General features: G+C 39.2%; 1 protein-coding gene across 1 annotated transcript in view; it reads left to right on the forward strand.

Annotated features, from left to right (window-relative positions):
- The window catches only part of Cav1 (caveolin 1), a 32,017-nt gene that overhangs the window by 6,239 nt on the left and 2,486 nt on the right, over positions 1-23,292 (forward strand). The window lies entirely within an intron of this gene.

The raw sequence follows: 23,292 nt of genomic DNA on the forward strand, positions 1-23,292 counted from the left end.
ATGTAATGATTCTTAAGTATACAGACAAAAAAACATTCGTTTTTCTTTTTGTACGGGGGATTAAACCCGGTTCTTTATCACTTAGCTACATCTGCAGTCCTTTTTAGTTTATTTTTTGAGACAAGATCTCACTAAATTACTTAGAGCTTCAGGAAATTACTGGGGCTAACCTTGAACTTGTGATCCTCTTGTCTTAGCCTCCTGAGTTGCTGGGATTACAGGCGTAAGGCACCATATCAGGTCCCCCCAAATATTCCTTAGCCATGGAGGAAGGGTGCATGCTATGCCACAAGGCAATCAGATCAGTTTTGGTTTTAACATAATAACCTAATGCCTCTATGTTTCCTTTCAACTGAAACATGTTCTACAGAATTTGGTGATTAATGTCGGCATTATCATCTCTTATAAAATTATGTTTATTTTATATACTTATCCCCAAAGCATATGATTTAAAATATCAGGTTGTATCAAAGTCCTTGGCACCATGTTAATATTCTCTTCTGTTGGAATTGGCATTGGTTTTGCTTGCTTGTTTGTTTGTTTAGGAGATAACTTCTCAAGATGGAAATTGATATTCTGTCACACAAGAAATCATGCACGGAATTCAGAATCCCCTGCCTATAAAATAGCATGGTCATCTTTGGTAGGAGATTGTTTTCACATTACTGAGCTAAGAATGACATTGCAATGGAGGACATCATTCATTCTTAAGCATCAGACATGCTTTTCACTTTAATCAATAAGAACATGCATCCATGCTTATTAAAAGAAAAAAACTTCTTCTCTCACTCTTAACTCTGGAAAAACAGTGAGGAATTAGCTCAATTTTGATTTTTAACTAAGTATAATTTCATACTATTTATTAGAATTTAAGACAAGGTACACCAAATATCCTTCAATTATGAAAAGGTTCATGATGCAAGATATTCTTTCAGTTAACAGGCTGTTGGCTACATTTTAAGAGAGTTAAATTATGAACAGCTGCAATAGTGAGCAGCACCTGGAAAGTCCAGTAATTTCAAAAAGCCGTCTGCTTATGCATCCTGCCCACTCAATTCCACAGAATAGCCAACACTTTCATACTCCAAATGAGACTGCTTTTTAGTTTGCCCTACTTTAAAAATCAGTTTTCTATAATGAAATGCCAGAGACAGCTGGTCCCTGAGAGAAGAGACTCTGTGCACTGACCTGTGGTCCTCTGGCCAGTGTTTGCAGTGGGGAAAGAGCAGAACTTAGAGGATGGTTTATGCCAGTGAACAAAGCAAAATAAGAAACCTCTATTATTTTAAACAATTTGCTCCTAATTTAGTTCTATAAAAATTGTAATTAAATTGTGGGAAACATTTCAGTTCCTCTAATATTTTCTCTTCTGTATTCAAATTTAGTCAATAATGACATGCATCCGTGCTTATTAAAAGAAAAAAATACTTTTTCTTCTAATCAACTTTTTATCTTCCCGTTGACAATTTAAAATTTGCAGCCTTTTAAAACCTGTTTATAACCTCTTTACAAACCCAAGAGGTTTCTTAAATTTTTCTAGGAATCAGAATGGCCAAAGAAGTTTTAAAAAATATGGATGCAGGGGCCTACCCCAGATCTATTAGATTGGAAGATCTAGAGTGGACTCTGATTATCTTTATTTTTCAGAGCTTCAAATGATCATTCTTTAAATGATGACACTTAAGTGTAGTCATGTAGATTTAGAAATGATTGTACCAAGTTGGTTTAAAGATACACACCCTGGTGGATTCCACTCTAAGAGAACAGATGAGTCATATGGTAGAGATATAGCTGTATGCCCTGCCAGAACACGGATTGAGGGTTGGACTATTTTAAATCCTCCAGAGAGTTTTGAAACACCATGAAGGGCTCCCAAATCAATCTTGCTCAACGGTCCTCCATCTCTTAGGCCATTTGGGCTTAAAGCCAACTGCAGGCTTGAAGCCTCAGGGTGACTGAGGAGTAGGGTGGCTGTATGTTCTAGGTTGTTCCAGATAGGCACCAAGTAACTCCCATAGTGCCCCTTTCACATTCAGAAGTGTCACAGTTTGGAAGAAAAAATAATGGTCACAAGTGGATTGGCAATGAATGATCTGTTACTGATTGTTGCACTTGGAGCACACCAGAAATCTCTATTCACACTCATTTTTAGCAAGAAGCTACAGAATTTCCACATACCAGGCACGACATGCCTCTTTCTTCCCCACCTCATTCTCTAGTGCTACCCTCTCAGATGTTTCATTACAGCAATCAGGCTGTCTACTCTACCCTCCACCCTTGGTTTCTTTCCCTGAAACACAGGGTTAATAAGACTGACATCCTTCCATCTCATATTTGTCAGCTACTCAATCAAAGATTAAAATGTTTAAAATAGTTTTAACTATTTTTTTTTCAGTGAGTCCAGGAAACATAAAATGGCATGCTTTCACATGAACCATTGTTCATGGTGGGGGAAGTGTTCTGTCTTAAAGGAAATCTGCATGATCCATGTACTATGCAACTACCAAGGGAATTAGTTGGTAGAACAGATTTACACCTGCACAGAATACATATTTCCTGCCTCTCACAGGAAACGTGTTGATGTTTCAGATATAAAATACATCTTGTTTTCTTTATTGAATCTTGAGATAATGTCTCTTGTTTGGTCATTATTTCATGACAGGGAAGTAAATATTTCAAAATACGCAACCAACCAAGTTTTCTCTTAACCATTGTTAGCTGTTTTGGCAATTAAGAGCCAGACATTTTTAATTTTGAGGTGGTTTAAGTGAATTTTGATGGTGACTATATGTGCTTAATATTCTATTTCATAGCAATTTAAAAGTTAAACTTTTAAAAGCTGAATTGCATTCAGTATATAAACCTTTTCTGATCCAAGTAAGGCCATTGCAATACTGATGGACATTAATGGATTTTATGTTAAATGATAAATGGTGTCTAGAGATTGTACTGGGTCACATATGTCACAGCTATCAAACACAATTACATTTTCTCATTTACAATGAGTAATGAAAAGATTCTGAGCCCAAACAGTGAAAAAGTAGGAGATTGGGAAGCAAAGAAGCAAAGATGAAGGAAGTTTCATGAGGTCCTTGCCCCTGGCCTGACATCTGCTTTGTGCTGGACTGGGCTACACACATACCAACTCCAGGACTCAACCTCTTTCATTTCTTTATACACTGCTGCCATGTCCAAGGACCTGATCAGACTCAGGTATAGACTGAGTAGTTAAATTACAGCTCCTACTCCCCATAGGGTTTAGAATTTAGTGGGGAAACATGCATGTAAATAAATCTGAATGAGATCGTGTAACTAAAAGATGGGCCCCAATTAGGCACAAGGCAGAGAGTTCTCAGCTTCAAAGCCAAACATATATCCACAAAGAAAGGGATCCCAGTGGAAAGAGCAGCAGGAGCAACCAGAAAGATAAGGGAGCCTGGCACATGCTGAATATTAGCAGCAGGTCAGTGTGACTATGTCAGGGACACAAGTGGGAACCAGATCAGCAAAGACCTCCTTTGCTCAGCCAAGGCATTTGTCTCTTTGTAGGCAGCAGTGACCCCCTGAGGGGTTTCTGGGACAAGGAGTGTCCAGAAGGGATACAACCTTTCAATGGCCAGCTTTAGTGTACGATGTTAGCCATGCAAGTGGGGTGAGACAGGATGTGGGATGCTTCCTGCAACACTTCCTACAGGCTGGGTTGGTAACACAGGTTATTTAATGACTCCTTCAGTGGCCCCATGTGCTGGGTACTATTACTAGCATCACCATCCTATTCATTTTGCAAGTTTGGAAACTTAGGCTTAGCAAGTTGCTCAATTACACAGGTAGAAAGTGGGGGAAGCAGGGTTTGAACTCAGACAGTGAAATTCGAAAGCCTGGCTTCTTGATCATAACTCCCTGTAATAAGGCACAGTCCCGATTGCTGAAAGAGGTACCGCTGCTCTCACATTCATCAGGCAGCAAATGGCAGCAGGGATTCCCACCATGGTTTGTGTTGGGTGAAACAGGTTTGTGAGCCTAGAATCAGACTCCACATCCTAGCAGGTAGGTGGGGAAGGAGGAGAAAGACCAACGTTAAACCCCAGATTTCAAGGAAAATAGAGGCTAGGAAGATAAGTTCCAAAGACCAGAATGGGGTATACAGTAGGGGTGTGTCTCAGGGATGAAAAGAGGAACCAGATAAGTTACTAAGTGACACTGAATTACCTGTCTCTTTAAAGGGCCCAGATCACCCTGATTGGTCCAGGCATCTGGGGTGGGGCTAATCATGCAGGGTTGCAGGGAGGGTAAATGTGAGGGAACACAGCAGGTCCCAACAGGAACTAATCAGCTTCTTTGAATGTACTCAGTTTGTCAGTTCAGTTTCTACGGGACATTCTTGCCACCAAACCTTCCATTGTAAAAACAGGAAGCAATTGGGGGAAACCTTAGTTTTCTGCTGGTGAGAGAAAGGTCTATTGAATCCCTCAAGCAGTTTCTCCAAGACTTCCTCCCAAGAAATTACATATTTGTTCTAAAAAACAAACACCAGAAGCAAAGACAGACTGAACAGAGCATTTCATAAGGCATCATTAATCTCTCAGAAGAATAATTGAAAATTTCCATCAATCATAACTCACTGCTTGCCTTTTCTACATTATTACCAATGATACAGGGGTAGAAGTGAGCCTACCAAAATGTGTCAGGGAACAGGAATTGTATCCACCAGATTTCATCACTAACAATGTTATCTCAACAACACTTTCTTCTTCACTTGATCCTGAGAATCAGGCTTTTAAATAGGAAGAGAAATTGTGATGTGCCACTGATCCACCGAACCACTTTGGGTTTGCTTTTTTTTTAATATGTTTTTTAATTTTTGATGGATGTTTACTTTATTCATTTATTTATATGTGGTGCTGAGAATTGAACCCCGTGTCTCACACATATGAGGCAAGTGCTCTACCACTGAGCCACAACCCCAGCCCTGGATTAGCTTTTATTCGTCTAGTTATGAAGGTCTGAGAATGAGGGTCATTCCCATGCACTGTTCAGAGAATACACTTGACCAGTATTTAGATGAGATTGGGGGCATTCAGGGTGGTAGGGCTATGGACTCAACCCGCATTTAGGAAGCATGGATTCCTCATCAGTCACAGAGCAGGTCATGAGTCCTGCTGTCAAAGCCGCGGCCATCTGCCAGGCTGTTCTCTGCTATCTGGGCCTCCTCAGAATCAGCCATCTCTTCTATATTTTTCCCACTACATTTGGATTTTATCTTGGCTATAGCATTTATCCAACTATTCTGCTTTATTGTCCTTCATTATCCACTTTCCTCTTTCCCCCTTCCCTCCCTACTTCTGCTTCCTAGTGGGACAATTTTTCTTCACTGCCCAGTGCCCACAGGAGAACCTAGGATCCCATGGAGGTAACCATCAGAAAATGGAGTCTGAATTGAATCAACACTCCGAAATTGCTTTGTAAATGAACAAAATGGCTCAATAGATTATACTACTGAATCATTTCCTTTGCTTTTTTTTCTCTCTATTGGCCAAAACATAAATACAAATATAAAGAATATTCACTCCACTTACATAAGGGAAAAAGCATGTTCGTGTGTGTTATATATTTAGAATATTCATTTTTTAAATTGTTTTTAAATCCCCAGTCTTAAGAAGACCCAAGTACATCTCTCTTCAGCCTTCTGGTAATAAGCTCCTGGGGCCCTGGAAGATAAAGCTAATCTCTTGAGTATCTGTGGTAAATTCCCAGGATGCCATCCACTGTGGCTTAGCATTGTCCATCTAGTGAGACTAGAATGAGATGTGTGCAGGCTGGGGCTGGATCTCAGGCCACCTGAGAACTCACTGGCCATAAAGGGATGAAAGGACTCCTTAATGGAATCCACTCTCTGTCCCTCCAAAATGGCAAGATTCAGAGGAATGACTAGGTTAGGCGACAGCCCTAAAGAAAATTCCAAACTCTTCCATACCTGGGGGAGAAAACCGTTTTGGAAAATGCAAGCTTCTTCTTTCTCTTTGGCTTTACTACTTCTAAATGTTAAGTACACAGACATCTGAGATTTTTACTTGCTGGGAGGCTTCTTTCCACCTCCAAGGTGGTCTCTTACAGATCTCAGATCTCTTCTTAGGGAAAAAAAGACAAGAAAAACAAGGCAGGCAAAACATTTAAGTGTCTCTAGAAGGGATCAGATAACTTTCATTTATTACTGATGTCTGTGCCAACTGAAATGAATGTTAGCTCTTTTCCCAGAAGGCTTCCTTCTCTATTCTCCTATGATAGGAATGGATTCACTATAATGTGTATACGAGTAAGACTCAAATATTTGACCACAAATAGTTTCCCTATCAACAGGCTAAGCATAAATATCTGGGTTGTTATTCAGTTAAGAATAGGTAGGACTAGGAAGCGGTCATCAGAAAAGAGTGATGATGTGTAATGTCAGTTTTAGGTGTGACTTGGTTTTTAACATACAACTAGGACCACAGTCCTAGCGCATTTAATATTTTATCAGAGACTGGAGTGAACAAGTTAAGAGGACTCTCAACTTACAAATGACACCAATTAACATGACCTTGTTAACATCTATGATAAAAATAATATCAAAGTGACTTATGAATTATAAATAGCCCATTAAAAATAAGATGAAAACCCATACAGATTGCAGTAATATTAAAGAATTAGAAATAAAATATATAGGTACTAAGTAGGAAATAAATAGATGAACATAAAAAATAAGAAAATATCAAGAGATGAATGTCATTTTGGAGAAAGCCTATAATGTGGAAAACCAAGATACCTGATGAACATAATAGAAAAGGAAACTCTTTGTAATAATTCCACAGCCCCCAAACGACCAAGATCTCTGGGTTGAAAAGCACTATTGTAAGTACATACTTAGATAAATCCCCACTGCACAGCCCTTAGACAATGGGAAACCCAAACTAAGTTTGTCATTGTTCTTAAACATTAATCTCTATAATTGAATGATACTTTATTTATTTAATTAATTCATTTATTTATTTTTACAATACCGGGGATTGAATCCAGAGGTGCTCTACCACTGAGATACATCCTCATTCCTTTTTTAAATTTTATTTTGAGACAGTATCTCACTAAGTTGCTGGCCTCAAATTTGTGATCCTCAGCCTTCTGTTTAACTGAGACTACAAGCACATACTCCAGAGCCCGGCTACTGATATTTTAAAGAAAACAATGAAGAATCTAAAAACTAATGTAACACACAAGGTTCTCCAACTTGATATCTTCAGACTCATTATAAATGGGCTTCTGTTTTGATCTTATGAGAAGGCTGAGATTCTGGAGAAGCCCTGGGGAGAGCAAAGTGCAGGTGATAAAGAGAGAGAAATCCCCACGTGGCACTGGGGTAACACTGCTTGTCTAGATGACTTGTTGCAAGGGTTGCAAAGGAATGTGGACCAGACCAACAACTGCCTTTGGTTATTGCCAGGGTATCGCAAGATTTACAAGAAAACATTGCTCTGACACAGTCACCATTCAGGATAAGAACTTAAAAAAAAAAAAGTAGGGAAAATTCTTTCAATTAACACGAGTAATTAATCAAGAAAAAGTCACAAGAGGTTGTTTGGTGTTGAGTGTTAACTTCCTTATGTGTACAACTCCGCAACACTTCTACCAGTTATTATTCAGTCTATAGCAACCCTTACACACACTCTCATGAAGCATATACATGCATATGAACACTTTTCTCTAATCCAGCAGGATAACTGGTTTGTAGGGTGCAAAGGAGAGTTGATGTAGCACTGTTTTAATCAGCAGTTCAGAATGCTAGTGGTAAACATTGGAAACAAGAATGCTGAAAAATACATGCATTGTATGTACCGAAAGGTCAGCATGAAACGTTATCTTTATGGCAAGCCTGCCCATCCACTCCTCCTACACACTACATATTCACAGGACTCTGCAGCTTGTATAAACCCCATTGTGATATAAACTCGTGAGAGATTGTGGTTTTTGCAAAGGGTGGCCATTCTGCAAATTTAGACTAGTGGCTCCTCATCCTGCCTGCACATCATCTGGGGAACATTTTCAAATACTGCTGTGCATACCTATCCCTAGAAATTCTGATGTAATTGTCTATGGTGGGACCTAGATTCATATATTTTAAATTTTTTAGCTCCCAGGTACTGCAAATATAAAGCCAGAACTCAATTTGGTGTAGACTCTCAGTCAGAATTTCTTAATAATAAATTAATAATAAAATAAATAATAATAATAATTTGATAAAATAATAATAATTTAATGATAAATAAATAATAAAACTGTATCATGATAAGACCTTCAGGATAATAAGAGCCACAGTGGGGTGTAATTATTACTTTATTAGGTCCTCATGGGGCAAGGGGTGGTCTTAGCATTTTCATTGGAATTTGATATTTGTCAGATTCCTATTGAAACATAATTTCTGGAACTCTCCTGTAGCAACTGCATGAAAGATACTTTGTATATAGAATAAAGCTCATATCACCTTTGTGATCCAGCTCTGTTGTTTTTCCCTTATCTTTCCCTGTTCTTTTTATTCTCCACAAGAAAAAGTTCTGCTGGTTCAACCCACTCACTTGGCATACCTGTGTTCATGCATCTGGGATACTGGAAATGAAGCTCGCAATAGGCACTGGTTTTTCTCCTAATGGTGCTGCAAAATCCCTGCCGTGCCAGCAGTTCTGGGGAACTCAGGGACAGGAAGGTGTCACTCATCTGTCTAGTACCTGGCAGAGAAGTGACACCATGTCATTGGGAAGTACTTTACTGATGTGGATCACTCCTCAGAACAGATAGGGAAACTGAGCCTCAGAGTGAATCTGAATTTTAGTCCCCTCTTGGACCAGATCTCCAGGATTACCTTGGACCTTGAAAAGTCATGTGTACTCCCTAGACAGCAGTGTCTTCACTCACAGCAATCAAAATGTAGAGGTATACAATCTCCAAGTTGCTTTCATTTCTAAACTGGATTCCTCTGGACCAGTGTTCATAAAAGATGAAGCATAAAAGTGCATTGGACCCACACAGGGAGAATGACAGGACTTCTCCTCAATGGCATTTTTATTACTATTTTCCTACATTTTACCAGTTGGCATTCCTCACTTTTAATATTCAGACTGTGGGATTTAATTAAATCATCTTTGAAATACTGAGCTTACAGATGGACCTCTGCATGCAAATGTACCACAAGTGAGCATTTGACACTAAAGAAGATCAAGCACTGGAGTCCATTTCCTCCTCTGATCTGGGCTCAGTACTGTGTGGTCTTTCCTTTTATTGCCCTTGCCTCCAAATTGAAGGTTTAAGTTCCAAGAGGACCAGAAAGTCAGTTTCAAAGCTGGCTACAAACTTGCAGTATTTTTATTGTTTTTGCAATCCTCCAAATCACCTTAATTCACATAACAGAGAAATGTGTAATTACTTGCAACTTCAATTAGAGCAATAGTTTGAAAAAAGTCTAACTAATAGAAAATGCTCAGGTGAAAAGAGTCTAACTAATAGAAAATTTGACAGTTGTCAAATTCACCTAGATCATGTGGCCATGTTCATGAAGTTCTTTTAACAGCCCATCTGTGAGCAATAGGATCAGATGACTAAGAGCGACCAGGCAGAAGCACTATTACTTTGAGTCACATTTTCCCATTGCCCAGCTGTAAAGTTTGTTTCTCTCTGACCCATATAAAGTTTGGCCTTTAGGGCTCTGTATGATTTTAATCCCATCACTTAGCATCCCAGCTGTGTGATTCTGAAGGTAAACATGATGTCTGAATTCCAGGCCTCCTGCACACTCTTTGGAACCTATCATCTCTTAGAGCAAAGCTGTGTCAAAAATCTGTAGGTTTGAATACAAATTTTATGATAAGCAAAATTTGTAGTCTATCTTCCTTGTGATTAGTCACCCTTTATTCATTCTTTTATGAAAATCATCCCTGGGTTAAACAAAGTAGATACAATCAAGGAATGAATTATTAATCCTTGGGCCAGAGAAGAACACATTCAGAGCTCTCTTCCCTAAAGGAGATATTATCGGGATGGTGCCCTTGTAAATAGAAGAAAGAGATAACGTAGCAAATGGCTGCATTCACTAAGCCATTCATTTACTCAGCAATATTCACTTAGTACTACTACATTTCAGAAATGTATTTGTTAACAGAAATAATAACCACACACAATCAAAAATATATCACATATGTGATAGGCTGGATAAAGGAAAGGTCCAGGTGAGAAAAGAGGGTGGGAGTTAGAAAAAAGATTGTGAAGAAAGAACATTTAGGTTAAGACATTACAAATAACTCAGAGTTAGCCAGGTGAGGAGAAATGGCTTGGAACACTACAGGAGTGTTCCAAGCCAAATCTAGAACAAGTGGGTAACTCTGAGGCAGGAAAGGGCTTGCGGCATTGTCCTGAGAGAATATTCAAGATTGCAGTCAGAATTCTAGAAGGCTGTGATTTGTGAAGCCAGGCATGTATAACTAATTTAAAAAAAAAATAAAAAGGAAATGACTCCATCTCTTACATTGAAAATAAGGGAATGTTGCTGAGGTTGTGGCTTAGTGGTAGAGCACTAGCCTAGCACATGTGAGGCCCTGGGTTCCATCCTCAGCACCACATAAAAATAAATGAATAAAATAAAGGCATTGTGACCACCTACAACTAAAAATATTTTTTTTTTTAAAAAATAAGGGAATGTATCCCAGACCGAGGACCCTGCTCTCCATGGTAATGATTCCTGAGTGAGCTTGAAAAGCCAAAATCCATCTTTGTTTTATTTGCACTGTCTTGTGAAAACATAGCCATAGCCAGCCCTTCAACCCTGAGCTGGTCCTGCCTTCTCATCTAACTAATAACATCCCCAAAGAGTAGGCACATTCCAAATATTGAATGAATGAATGAATGAATAGGGTCACTATAGTGTAAACCCAAAGTCCCTGTGAAACATAAGCAATCATTTTAGGATCTAGATATTTCTAAACATAGGGTCCTGTCTTATTACATCATATTATGATTTTCTAGAGCAGGGTTCTCAGCCAGGTGCAATTTTGCCTCCCCTCCAAGAGGACATGTGACAGTGCTGAGACATTTTTAGTGTCATAATTTGGAAGATGTGACTGACATCCAGTGAGTAGAGGCCAGAGAGGCCGATAATCATTGTAGAGTCCACACAGCACAGTGACCCTTTGCTTATTCTCCAACAAAAAAGGATTGTCTGGCCCCAGATGCCAGTAGTGCCCAGGTTAAGAATCTGTACTGTAGAAGTTGTGGAATGTGTCCTAATAGTCACCTTACATGGAGGATGAGATAGTCTTGTACAATGGGCCAAGCTTATCCTTGCTTAGACATGGCAAGAGCCCTGGTGTATATCCTATCTCCTCTTTCCAAGCAGTGTTCAGAGATTTATTTCATTTATTTTCTATTTGTTTAATAAACAGACTGGAAGCACTGCAGGGAAAAATATCCCAGCAATGAGGTAAGACGAATGCTGTTAGCAACCCTAGTTTCACTTAACTGAATGGTAGGAAGCAACCTCTGTGACCAGGAAGTGTAATGTAGAAACCGAAAGATGTTAATGGTGTTTAAAAAGCTCCGGTTCAAAGAAACGTGATTGCAGACCAATGTGTAGCTTGAAAATAGTGAAGATATTTTCATTTCTTGTGTCTCTAATAAAATACAGCTTATATTTTCTTCAGTGTGGTAATCATTCATATCTGTCCATGACATGCCCAGAGGGTTAAAGAATAACAAACTCCTAAGTGTAAACACAGAATTCAGTGAGCAAACCAGACTTCTGGATGAATCCCTTAATTGCATATTTAGAAAACATGAGGCAGGATTTTCTCCCTGGGACAGAACCTTCAATACTCTGAAGGGCCATAGTTATTCCTCTTCAAGGATGGCAAAGACAAGTGCCACCAAGGTATCACTTCTCTCTCTCCAAGTTCACTGACTCATCACCGAAACTCCATGTTCCTATCGCTGGCCCTCGCTCAGCCTATTTTTACACTGTTCTGTTCTATGTCACTTGTTTGGTGACACTCAACATCAACAAGTGCCACCAAATAGATACCAGAAGGCTGTGGAGGAAAAAAAAAAGAAAGAAAGAAAAGAAGAAGGAATCCAGAGATGTGCAGCCTGCTTCATACGGATTCATCTACAATGGGACATTTTTCGTGATAATGAAAACACGAAGTTGTGCGGACAAGAGGGACCAAGTTCCCAAAGAAGGCTCCTGCTCAGCTGGTGTACAGTACACCAAGTATAGCTTTAGGTTCCCACCCAGGATTGTCCTAAGAATGGGTGGGCAGCCTGCAGGAAGAGGCATAAAAATACTATGGAACCCCAAAACCCTTTCATTGAAGATAGGTTCAAAGGGGATCTGTATACATCACCTGGGGCTTCCCTCCAAAATGTCACACACTGGGTATCTAAGAGCCACAGAGACTTCTGGTCTCATCATTTGGATGCCCAGAACTCCAGAATCTTGAGGTCATCAGGGCCACACTCCCTCTGAAACTTATGGAGGACTCTTCCTCGTCTCGTCTCTTAGCTTCATGACCTTTGGCATGCCTGGGATCACTACTCCATTCTCTGCCTCAGTTGTCACATGTCTTCTCCTCTGTGTTTTCATATGGCCATCTTCTCATAAGAATTCCAGTCATAGTAAGTGAAGGCCCACCTTACTCAGTATAATGTCATCTTAACAAATGACATCCATAATGACCCTGTGAACAAATAAAGTCACATGATCAGTGGGGATTAGGACTTCAATAGAGCTGTGGCAGCAACACAATTCAATGCAAAATAGGGTATAAAACTAGGAAGGTGTATCCATGTTATCAGAACAGAGAGATTCAGCTTCAATTTTCAAAGTGTGTTCTGAACCCCCGAATAATTCATACTCCCTCCTAAGAAAAGAAAAAGATGGAGAGATCTGATGTCTGCCTGCAGAGGAAAAGAAAAAAAGAAGTAAGATAAAAAGAAAAGAGAGAGAGAGAGAGAGAAATAATCCAAAACAAAGAGAGCCCATATATTTGGTATTGCCATCAGTTTCTCTGACACATGTGTGCACTCATTCGCCAAAGCATCTTCTGCCCTGAGGCATACTTGGCTACTGTGTACTTCACGGTATCAAACTCTAGAGGGCTAATTGACTTGCTGGTGGTAAACTAATTCTTCTTGCTCATTTAAAAGCAGAACACAAAATAAGAAGCCACCTATGTGGAAGAGTTTTAAGAATGCCAAAAGGTTCTTTTCCACAATATCTTCTCCATCTTCCCAGTACTGTTACTGAAGTGCCTGACATTTCCCTACGACTCCTGGCCAGGGCTCTTGGGCCAGAACTCCTGGTGTCGCAGACATTGTTCTAAACAGTTTACATAAGCTAACACATATAAAACTCAGTCCAGCCCTAGGAGGCTGGTACCATTTTATTCACATTTTTACAAATAAGAAACCAAGGCACAAAATGGTTAGTCATTTATCTGAGAGAGCACTGCAGAGCAGGAATTCAAACTCAGCTCTACGCCTTTAACCAAGAGCTCATATGGCATTTCTAAGTCCTTTCAAAAGCAAGACAGTCATGTATCATACTCACTCAGATCTGGGTGTCAGGTTTGGTAGATGCTTTTGCCTAGCAGAGAATGAAGCCTAAGCCAAACTTCATTTCTCAAAGTGTCCTTATGGGGAAATGCGTTAGTTAGCTTTCCATCGCTGTGACAAAATAACTGGGATAAATAACTTAAAGGAGAAAAGATTTATTTGGGGCTCAGATTTCAGTGATTTTACTTCATGGTCCCTTGGACTTGTGGCTTGGGGGCTGTGGCAGCACAGTATATCATGGTGGGAAGCATGTGGTAGAGGAGGTTGTTCACCTCATGGTGGCCAGGAGGCAAAGAAAAAGAGGGAAGGAGTGGGATTCCCCACTCTTCAAGGGCCTAACTTCCTCACAGTAGCCTCTAGCTCCTCAAGGTTTCACCACTCCGAATAGCACTCAAGTTGGCCCCCAAGCCTTTAGCCTGTGAGCCTTTGGGATCATTTAAGATCCAGATCATAGAGGGAAGGAGGGACAGCTACTTGGATCCTATCCTCAGACAACTGATTCAAACTCAAGGTCCAGGAATCTATATTTTAACAGGTATATTCAGAAAATTCTTCAATACGCTAATAGTGTTTGAGAAGAACATGATTATTCCCAAGAATAAGGTCAAAGTCAAATGATCCAACAGTCCTGGCCAGAGAAGAGTGAGGTCATAGGGAAGTAAAGCTAAAAGTGGAGGGTTGAGAGCAGCCCCTTCCTCCTTCCTCCTGCATGATCACACGCCCTTTCCTGTGGAAATAGTCAACTGATAATTCAGGAGATGCATTTTCTGTTAGTTTGGTTGGGAAGTCTAGGTGCAAGTAATAGAACAACATTTGGGGGGTTTTGTCCATTTTGTAAAATGGACAAAATAGGACCTATCTTCTAGGTATTCACATCATAGAGACATATAGTACTTAATAATGTAAATTATTGCAATTCCAAGACCTCTGGAAAATTCTCTTGCCCCAGAGTATATACACCACACTGTTAATGACACAAAAAGATAACTAGAGAGGATCCTCTGCTTTCCCTGTACAAGACTGAAGAGAGGCACCTAAATTCACTCTCAAGTACAAGTTCCCTATGGACCTCTCTGCCCACAGTAGGTCACATGCATGCATACAGACATGCCTTTGTGTGCACGCGCATGCACACAGACACACACACACATACACACAGAGAAGACGTGAAGAAAAGTGGAGGCTAAAGGCACCAAAGGACAAGTTCACTGTCTTTCCTTAGCCCTTCCCCAACAGGACTGGGCCTGGCTGCTGCTTCTACCTCCTCCCTGGGGCTCCATCCTCCTCACAATCCAGTGCTTTCAGGCCAGGGCTACATGATCATAATTATTCAGATCACTGGGACAAAACCTAACCAAGTTAAAAACATACTTTAATCTGTATTTTCAAAATCATTTTTCCCTAAAGGTTACAGTTCGAGCTTAAATCATGTTCTTCTCTGTGTGTGGGCTTCCCAGGCTGACCAAGTCTCCAACCTCTATTTCCTGTTGAGAATGGTGATGGTATAAAACTATGGTGAACAAGAAAGTCATTTGGAATAAAAAAGGATCCAAAAAATAAAAAGATAAATAAAATTACATTTGTGATACCTGGCAAAGAATTCTTAAGAGATAATATGACTAGTGAAATGCCATGTATCCCTTCATCTTTTCAAAAAAAATATGATGCAACCAAAAAATGTTTATTTGCTAATTCCCATGTATGTGGCACTGCTAAGCATTATGGAAGACAGCAGATGGTTTCAATAGACACAGGCTCTGCTCTAAGTCCTGGTCTTATTCTAGTCACATATTACTTGTGACCTTTCCATAGTCTTAGTGGGAAATAAGAGCCTGTACACCATTTGTATTGTGAAAATAACCTAGAACTTCCTAAGTTTGTAAAGAGAAGCAGACAAGGGAAATTGGGCATTATAAATGTAAAATATTATTCCAAGCCTCCATGATGACTGAGAAGCAACAAGAAACAACTCAGTCCAAAGGGAGACATACTGGGCCCAAGTGGGAGGCCCAGGCCTGTGACTGCAGCTTCCTCCACATCCGACATCTCCCACCCCAAAATTTTTCACTCGCTTACAGAGATAGATAAATACCCACCTTTCTGCCCTCTTCTGTTTGAAGCCCTGGTTAGCAAAGGATCCTTCTCACTTCCTCCCTAAGAAGCAATCTTCTGTAGGATGAAGTAGCCTAGTATCTACCACTTCAAGGTAGCCAGCCTTCAAGTCCAAGAACACATATCAATGTTCCTACCTCAGACTTCTATCCTTCCTAAAACTTCGGGTGGATCACACTGAGATCTCTGTACTCCCAGGGATGAACAATTCATTCCAGGCCTCCTGCTTTCGGTACAAGCTGTAAGAACACAGCAGCCTCTCCCCAACAGTGCCAGTTTGGCCCAGTAAAGTTCGTCCCTGAGAACACATGGGTTTTAGAGCAAAGTTCTTGTGTTCTGGTAACATTTAATTGTGCTGTTTCTCAACGCTCCCTGCACCCACACACTCCTGCACAACATTTATTCCCTCAGCTTCAAAGGCAGCTCAACATGTTGGAAATATGTGTGGGAACAGAGAAAGGAATTGGAAATTGATTTAGACCCTCTCTCCATTTGACTGGGTTTAGTACATACATTAGGATTTTAGAAATACATATTTGATTTTTGAAAACATGCATTTGTTTATACTGGGTGTAGAATAATGAAAATAAATCATTATTTATTTTAGGAATTCTATTGTCTGAGTGTTTTTCATAATAAATAATGGTCATTTATCCTTGTCCAATAACAAACATTTGTAGGTTGAAATGAGGAAAAGCTTTTCCAAGAGCATTTCCATTCCTTTGTCCATTAGAATCCAGATGCCATCCAGCACACAATGATGTCCCTGGAAGAAGCAGGAAGAAACCTAGGGCTGTGAGGCATGGAGTAGAGAGAGTGGCATAGACAAAAAGGAACTGTCATTAAATCCGAAAAGCCATGGCATACACTAGCATAGTTTACTGCATGAAAAAGGAGAGAAATCTTGTTAAAAATACAGATCTGCAGGCCCCACCCCAAAGAGGCTGAGTTGAGTCTCAAGTGAAGCCTGAGAATCTGCATTTTTAACATACATCCTTCCTTGTCTGGTTCTTTTGTCACACAATTTTCTTGTCAAGATTTCCTGAGAAGTAAGAACCTTATATTATGCATTCAGGAGCAATATATTTAAGAGCCTAGATTTGGTGATAGATTTTCTAGATGGAGGTGGCTCTTAATTCTTGCAGCATATCTAGTTATAAAACCAAGTTACTTGAGCTATATGGGTGAACAGTGCTACACAAACACTAGAAAATAGCCTAAATTTTTTCTAATACTAAGTTTGGTGTGAATTATAGAAAGTTGAAAATACTATGTGTCCTTTTATTTCCGGACTTTGCTTCAGATCTTTTCTGTAAGCACATAAAATAGAAAATAAGAAATGATAATCAAAGTGATTTGTTTTTTAATTCTATTTTTTTTGTCTCTAGCTGCATAACAAATTTATCCCCAAAATTTTGTGACATAGAATGACAAGCATTCATCATCTTATATGTTCTGTGTATCAGGAATCAGCATGACTTGGCTGAGTAGTTGCTCAGGGTCTCTCATAGGGCTACAATCCAAGAGTCAGGGCTGGGGTCCTCTCAAAGGAGAGTTGAGAGAGGATTTACTATGCCAGGGCTCCCTCACATAGTGGATTCAGTTCCTGTTAGGCGGTAGCACTGAGGGCCTTGGTGACTCCATGGCTGTTGGCTTCCATTACTTCCTCTCCACATGGACCTCTCCACAGGGCATCATCATGGCAGCTGGCTTCCAGCAGAATAAACTGGACAGCAAGCAAGACAGGTACCCAGACATTTATAATGTCATCCTGGAGGTGACACCCCATTGCAATCGCCATGTTTTATTATTGATAAGTAAATCACTAATTCTAGCCCACATTCAAGGGGAGGGTTTTACACAGGGCATGAATTCCAGGAAAGGGAATCATTGAGACACTTCTTAGATGCTGCCTAACACATTTAAATGTACTTTTCTAGATGAAAAATATATATATATATTAAACAGTTTTACACATAGTTTGTTAGCCTACTCATGCTGTCCTAAAACTATGTAAAGCAAACATGTCCTGATACAGATTAGGCAGCTTATTGTGAGGAAAGAGTCAGTAGTGTTGGAAGGAAATGATGAGGTCAGAAATGGGACCCATATTTCTAAACAAGGAGAGGAGTATACTATGTTAACCAACTGGAAACGGTGCTCTAGGAGTAGTTCCAGCCACAGGTAACTAAAAATACGTATGTATGTGTCACTTAAGAAGTCAGGGGACCCACATTGCTGTATTATTTTGGTATCTTGATAATCACAAAAGCTGCAATTCTTCTAATCTCTTATCCTTTTAACCACACAAAAAAGTCACCTCATAGTCACAAGATGACTTTCTTCATCCAGGCAGCACACCCAATTCTAAGCAAAAAGAAAGGGGCAAAAAGCCTCTTTTCATAAGGAAGCAAGTCCCACCCACTAGACTTCCTCTGAAAATCTCATTGGTCATAATAAAGTCCCATGTCTACACTGAACCAATGATTCACCAAAAGGACTAAGTGACAATGTTAAGTATAAACCAGCCATGATTTCCTATGAGATCAAAGGATTATTCCAATTACCTGAGTCAATTAGGAATGTGTAGCACAGAAATGGGACTATGAATGCTGGCAGATAGTCTTCAATAAATATCTTGAGTATTTTTAAAATATGTTCTATATATTCAGTGCAGCCCAAAAATGTTTGATTATGTTCTAATATAATACATTTCATATGTTCCAACACAATCACAGTTTCCACTAAAACTGAAAAGATATTTACCTATAGAAACAGAATGTGTAAGCATCACTGTGTCTGAAATCTTAGATTTATTTAAAGTTTCCTTCTTGAAAATTCCTTATTCAGAAATAAAATGTCCATATTTTGAGATTAAAAAATGACTGTGCTTCTTTTAATCCTGTGTACATATAAACTGTTTTAAAATATTGCCTTCAGATAACATTTAACAGGATGAAATCTTCTGAGATTTACTGCACAAGCCAAGTATTATCAAAACACAACAAGACAGATTGCTTTTCTTGACATCTGCTGCTAGATTTTTTTGTTAACTTATGTTTCTGAAATTGAAGCATCATAAGCCAGTGCTGTACAAAGGAATTTGACATCATTTATAAAAATCTAGTAATATAAACTGTTGACTCCTTATAAAGCATCTATTGAGACAAAAATATCACTGAAGCACGTTCATGCTTTTGGTCTTTAGGTCTGCATAATGATTCTTGCCAGAAGAACACTTGTTCCATAGACTGTGGAACAGAAAATCAGTTCTTGGGAAGAGCAGCTCAGCTTCATTGGAGGCATCCTATTCTCATTCTGAGAAATTATAGGAATCTACACCTGTTGGGTTATGTTTTTTTTTTAAGCACATTTCTAATTCTTGTTGTGCCCCAGATCTCAGTGAACAGAAAGTACTTCTCCAGGGGCAACTTGTAGGCAACTGGAATGAGTCCCCTAGGAAACAGAACTTATCATGATTGTTTTGATGAGAGATTAATCAAACTGATGCTGCACATAAGGCAATGAACACACTGAGGACTGGCAAAAAAAGGCACTGTCAATCACTCAACAGATAGACCTGTGGGATCTCTTGAGAGCAAGATGATGTTGAAGTTCAGATGCAAACCTAGTTTCCTTTCACATGGTCCACAGAACATTGCAGAAAGACTGTAGGGGCATATGTGGGACAGCAGCAGTAATGGGAAAGCACAGGAGAGTTCCTGAGCCTAAGTTCCAATCCTGGGTCTGCCTTTAAATGGGAAGGTATCCTTAACTCAGCCATGCGACAGCTGTGGTCATCAGTTTCTCTATCTCAAACAGGACTCCACTTCTTTAAGGATCCTTTTAGCTTTAAATATCTATGAACCTGCTGAAATAACTGTGCTTTGATTGAGGTGGGATTTGGAACTGCCTTTGATGGCATAAGTGTTCAGTTAGCAGAACTTTATTGGGTTCAGTGCATTTTGAATGCAAATCAAAATGTATAATGAAAATATTTCTAAAAATATTCCTCCCAGTTTTCTTCACTCTAGGTGATGTACAAATATGCCTGTGTTTACATTGTGAAAAGAATAGTACTCTTAAGCTCATACAGAGATACCTTTCAAGTCCATGCCTTAAGGACAATATATGTATGAGAAAGTAGAGAAATGAATGGGATAGGCAGAGAAGGTACATGGAGAGGGTGGAATGAGTTCCTAAGGGAATAATGTGGTGTAGAAGGCTGGACGTGGGCCTGGGAATTGTGAATTCTAATTTCAGCTTTTCCACTGACTCACTTGGGACCTTGAGAATGTCTGGCCCATTTTAATCATCCTGTGCCTCAGTTTCCATATCTGCCAATTAGAGTGAGAGTCCCTGGCTCAGTGCTCAGGATTGTGAGAACATACTGTGCAGAGCCATAGAAATAGGATCAGTACCACAACTGCAAAACATCCTAGTTACTAGATGTCCTGACTTAAAGTGGAAATATTAGCAAGAGTCATTCTTTTAATAATCAAAAATGTGATGTTTTAGAAAACCTATCTAGCTGGGTGAAATTTAAGCCACGAGGATCATTATAAGGGCCCTAGGGGTACAGAAGCAAAAGGTGGAGACTTGAAATATGCCAAGTCTAGGCTTTGCTGCTTAGCATCTGGGTGATACTGAGCAATTTCTTAACCTCCCTCAGTACCTTCATCTGTAAAAAGGGGAATAATGACAGGTGTCTCAGAGGACTGAGATGAAGATGATTGCAGATGCAAGTTAGTGGTCTTGAGTCAGTTATGGGGTTGAATTCTAACCCACTGTGTGCTTTGCAACTGAGAATCTCTCTTATTATAATTGTCCATTAAAAAACCTAGGCATCCAGGGCAAGTAATTGTTAACATTGCTACTTACTGGGCATTTTGTATACTGCAATGCACTGTGCCCATATTGAGTAGTTCATGTGCATTCCCTCCTGCACCCTTCACAGAAACCTACTGTTACTGGTGTGGAAAAGGAGGTAGAGTGAAACCAAGCTTTCCCTCTGTCTTCATTGTGTCTCTTCAGGCTGCTTTGCTTTATTTTTCCAGCTGTACTTTTAATATTGTTTTAAACTACCTAAAATTTTCAAGGCAAAAGCAGCAACTAACTGAATATATTTATATAACATGTTATTTTGGTCTTATTGCTGTCTAGCCCTGGAGACCTGCTCTAAATTCACTTGGGTTTTTGAGACAAATGATGCTCACTAACTCTTTCTGGAAAGTACTGAAAATACAGACACCCCAAAGCTTACTAAGTAACTTAAAAGAAAGCATTTGAATTTCCAATATGATCATTGAAAGAAGTATTTATATTTATGTTTGGAAAAATTATTGTCAAGAAATACTTTGTATCCTCATATGTTCATAGATGTCTTCAAAAACTGAATATGTTTATATGACACGGATTATTTGTGTACATGGTGTAATACTGTCCTCAGAGGTCATGCTAGAAGGATTATTAGTTCCAAAAGGGTTAAATCCAGCAAATTCATTTTTAAAAAAATCTGTGTGCCTTTTAATTACTATGAAATACCATGCTTACCTTAGAGAAAACATGAAAAAATGTTTTTGTAAAGTGTGGTATTAACCAAAGCAGTGGTTTATTTTAGACCAGATTTAAGCTTCTTATTTGCCTGTGAAATTCATTAACATTTGAAACCTCACACTTTTTATGAAATGGAAATAATTTATTGTAGACTTTCTATGAGTTATATCAAGAACAGTTGATTCTAATAACCAGTCAGCAAATGTTAGGAATGATTCCTTTCCTTGCAAGAGACTCTCAATGCAGACCTGCTGAGAGTCTGTTTTGTAGAAACAAGGAATTGCCTCTCTCCAGTAAACCACTTCTTAGCTTTCTTTGGTAGTTTGCTTTATTCTGTAATAAAAGTAATGCTCCTTTTCACTTTCTACACTCAAAATTTCTATACCCATCTCAGGGTATTTGTGAACCACCATTGCCCATCCTGTGACCCCATGTCAAGAAAGATCTTCTAATACATTAATTTTGACTTCATTAAATTCTCTTACAAAATAATTTCATAAAAATGAAAATGTGAGGGTTTAAAGGAAAATCACAAGTTTATTGTTTAAAACTTTGGGAAGAATGCAGTGTCAGAACAAAACCTCATTACAGACAATTATCAAAGTCACATAGAAATATCATTAAAATGTTGATCCAATTTGCCACGTTTCCTACAACCTTTTAAAAAACACAAGTAAAAAAAAAGTAAAAATAAATTAAAAATCCGATCAAAATGGAAAAAGAAATATTAGAATGATAACAAATCTATTTAACTTCATGTACAGAATTATAACCATACCATTTTTGCATATTACACTATTAGGAAATTGGGCAATAGATCAAGAAACAGAATGTTCTAGAAAATGAAGCTTCAAAATTGGTAAGCATCATGTACTTTTTCCAAAAGACATTTTATTGTGTTGAATCAAAGGTGACTCTTTGGCACTGAGCAGCTCCTTAGAGTCATCCAAGTCCTCATTCCCTAATCCTGAGCTTGGCTGGATCTCATTGACTTGTTTGGATTCCAGATTACATTAGATCCCTTCCTATAGCTGCCACCCACAAGTAACTGGGCTGGTGCTGCCCTGCATTTCTGTTGATAATTTTGTTTTTAATTCTGCGTTAGTTAATTCTAGTTTAGTTAATACAAATTCTAAAAACTAATTGCAAAGGTGATCAGGTACCCACAAGAGGATACTATTGAGAAAGTTTTTATTCTGAGTTCCTCCTTTGCTGTGTGCTTAAGTGGCCTTTGCCCTTCTTCTTTTACAAAATGCCAATAAGCCACCATCTCTGATGGGTTTGAAACCCCAGAAGACATACATGCAGATGATGCATTAGAGAAGAATTTACTGGCTCTAAGTTTCCTGCAACTGCAAACTCATTTCCTTACTTCCTAAAGCCCACCCGAAAGGACATCTATAGGATTCATTAGGTGTGGAACACTGATAATCATATCTTTCATTATCCAAAACTTCACTCTTAATTTATTTAATTCAAAAGTGAACCTCTGGTTATAATTTTTTCCTCCCCCCCCCACCTTTTTTTTTTTTTTTTACTACCTTCTTTTTCTAATGTACTACTTAACGTCGCCTCTGTCCTCAGATCAGAAGCTCAAAGCTCATCTGAGTCCCACCCACCTCTTTGAAGTAACTAAGTCGTATGAATTCTTCCCTCAATATCCCTGGAATCCCTTCTTTTCTTTCCTTTGTTTATTTGTTTGTTTTTATGGCCATTTTCCAGCTCGGCCCTACTGTCCCCAACTTTGGCTGTTGCTTCAGTCTCTCTGTCTTGCACTGATGGAGGCTGTGCTTCCCTGCTCCTTCCGACATCCTCAGTAGACCTCACAGTATGAAGTCCTGCCTCAAGCTGTCTTTCCAGGCTTGACCATACCATTCTACTCTGACTCTGGTGCTCCCTGTCCTCACCCTTGCTATTTCCTGGGATCTCGCTCACAACATTTCCAAGGCCCTTCTTCCTTCCTCTCCAAATCATACCCCACTTCCCAAGCCCTGTTCAAGG

This window comes from Urocitellus parryii, chromosome 3, assembly GCF_045843805.1.
Source record: "Urocitellus parryii isolate mUroPar1 chromosome 3, mUroPar1.hap1, whole genome shotgun sequence".
In the NCBI taxonomy this organism is placed as follows: Eukaryota; Metazoa; Chordata; class Mammalia; order Rodentia; family Sciuridae; genus Urocitellus; species Urocitellus parryii.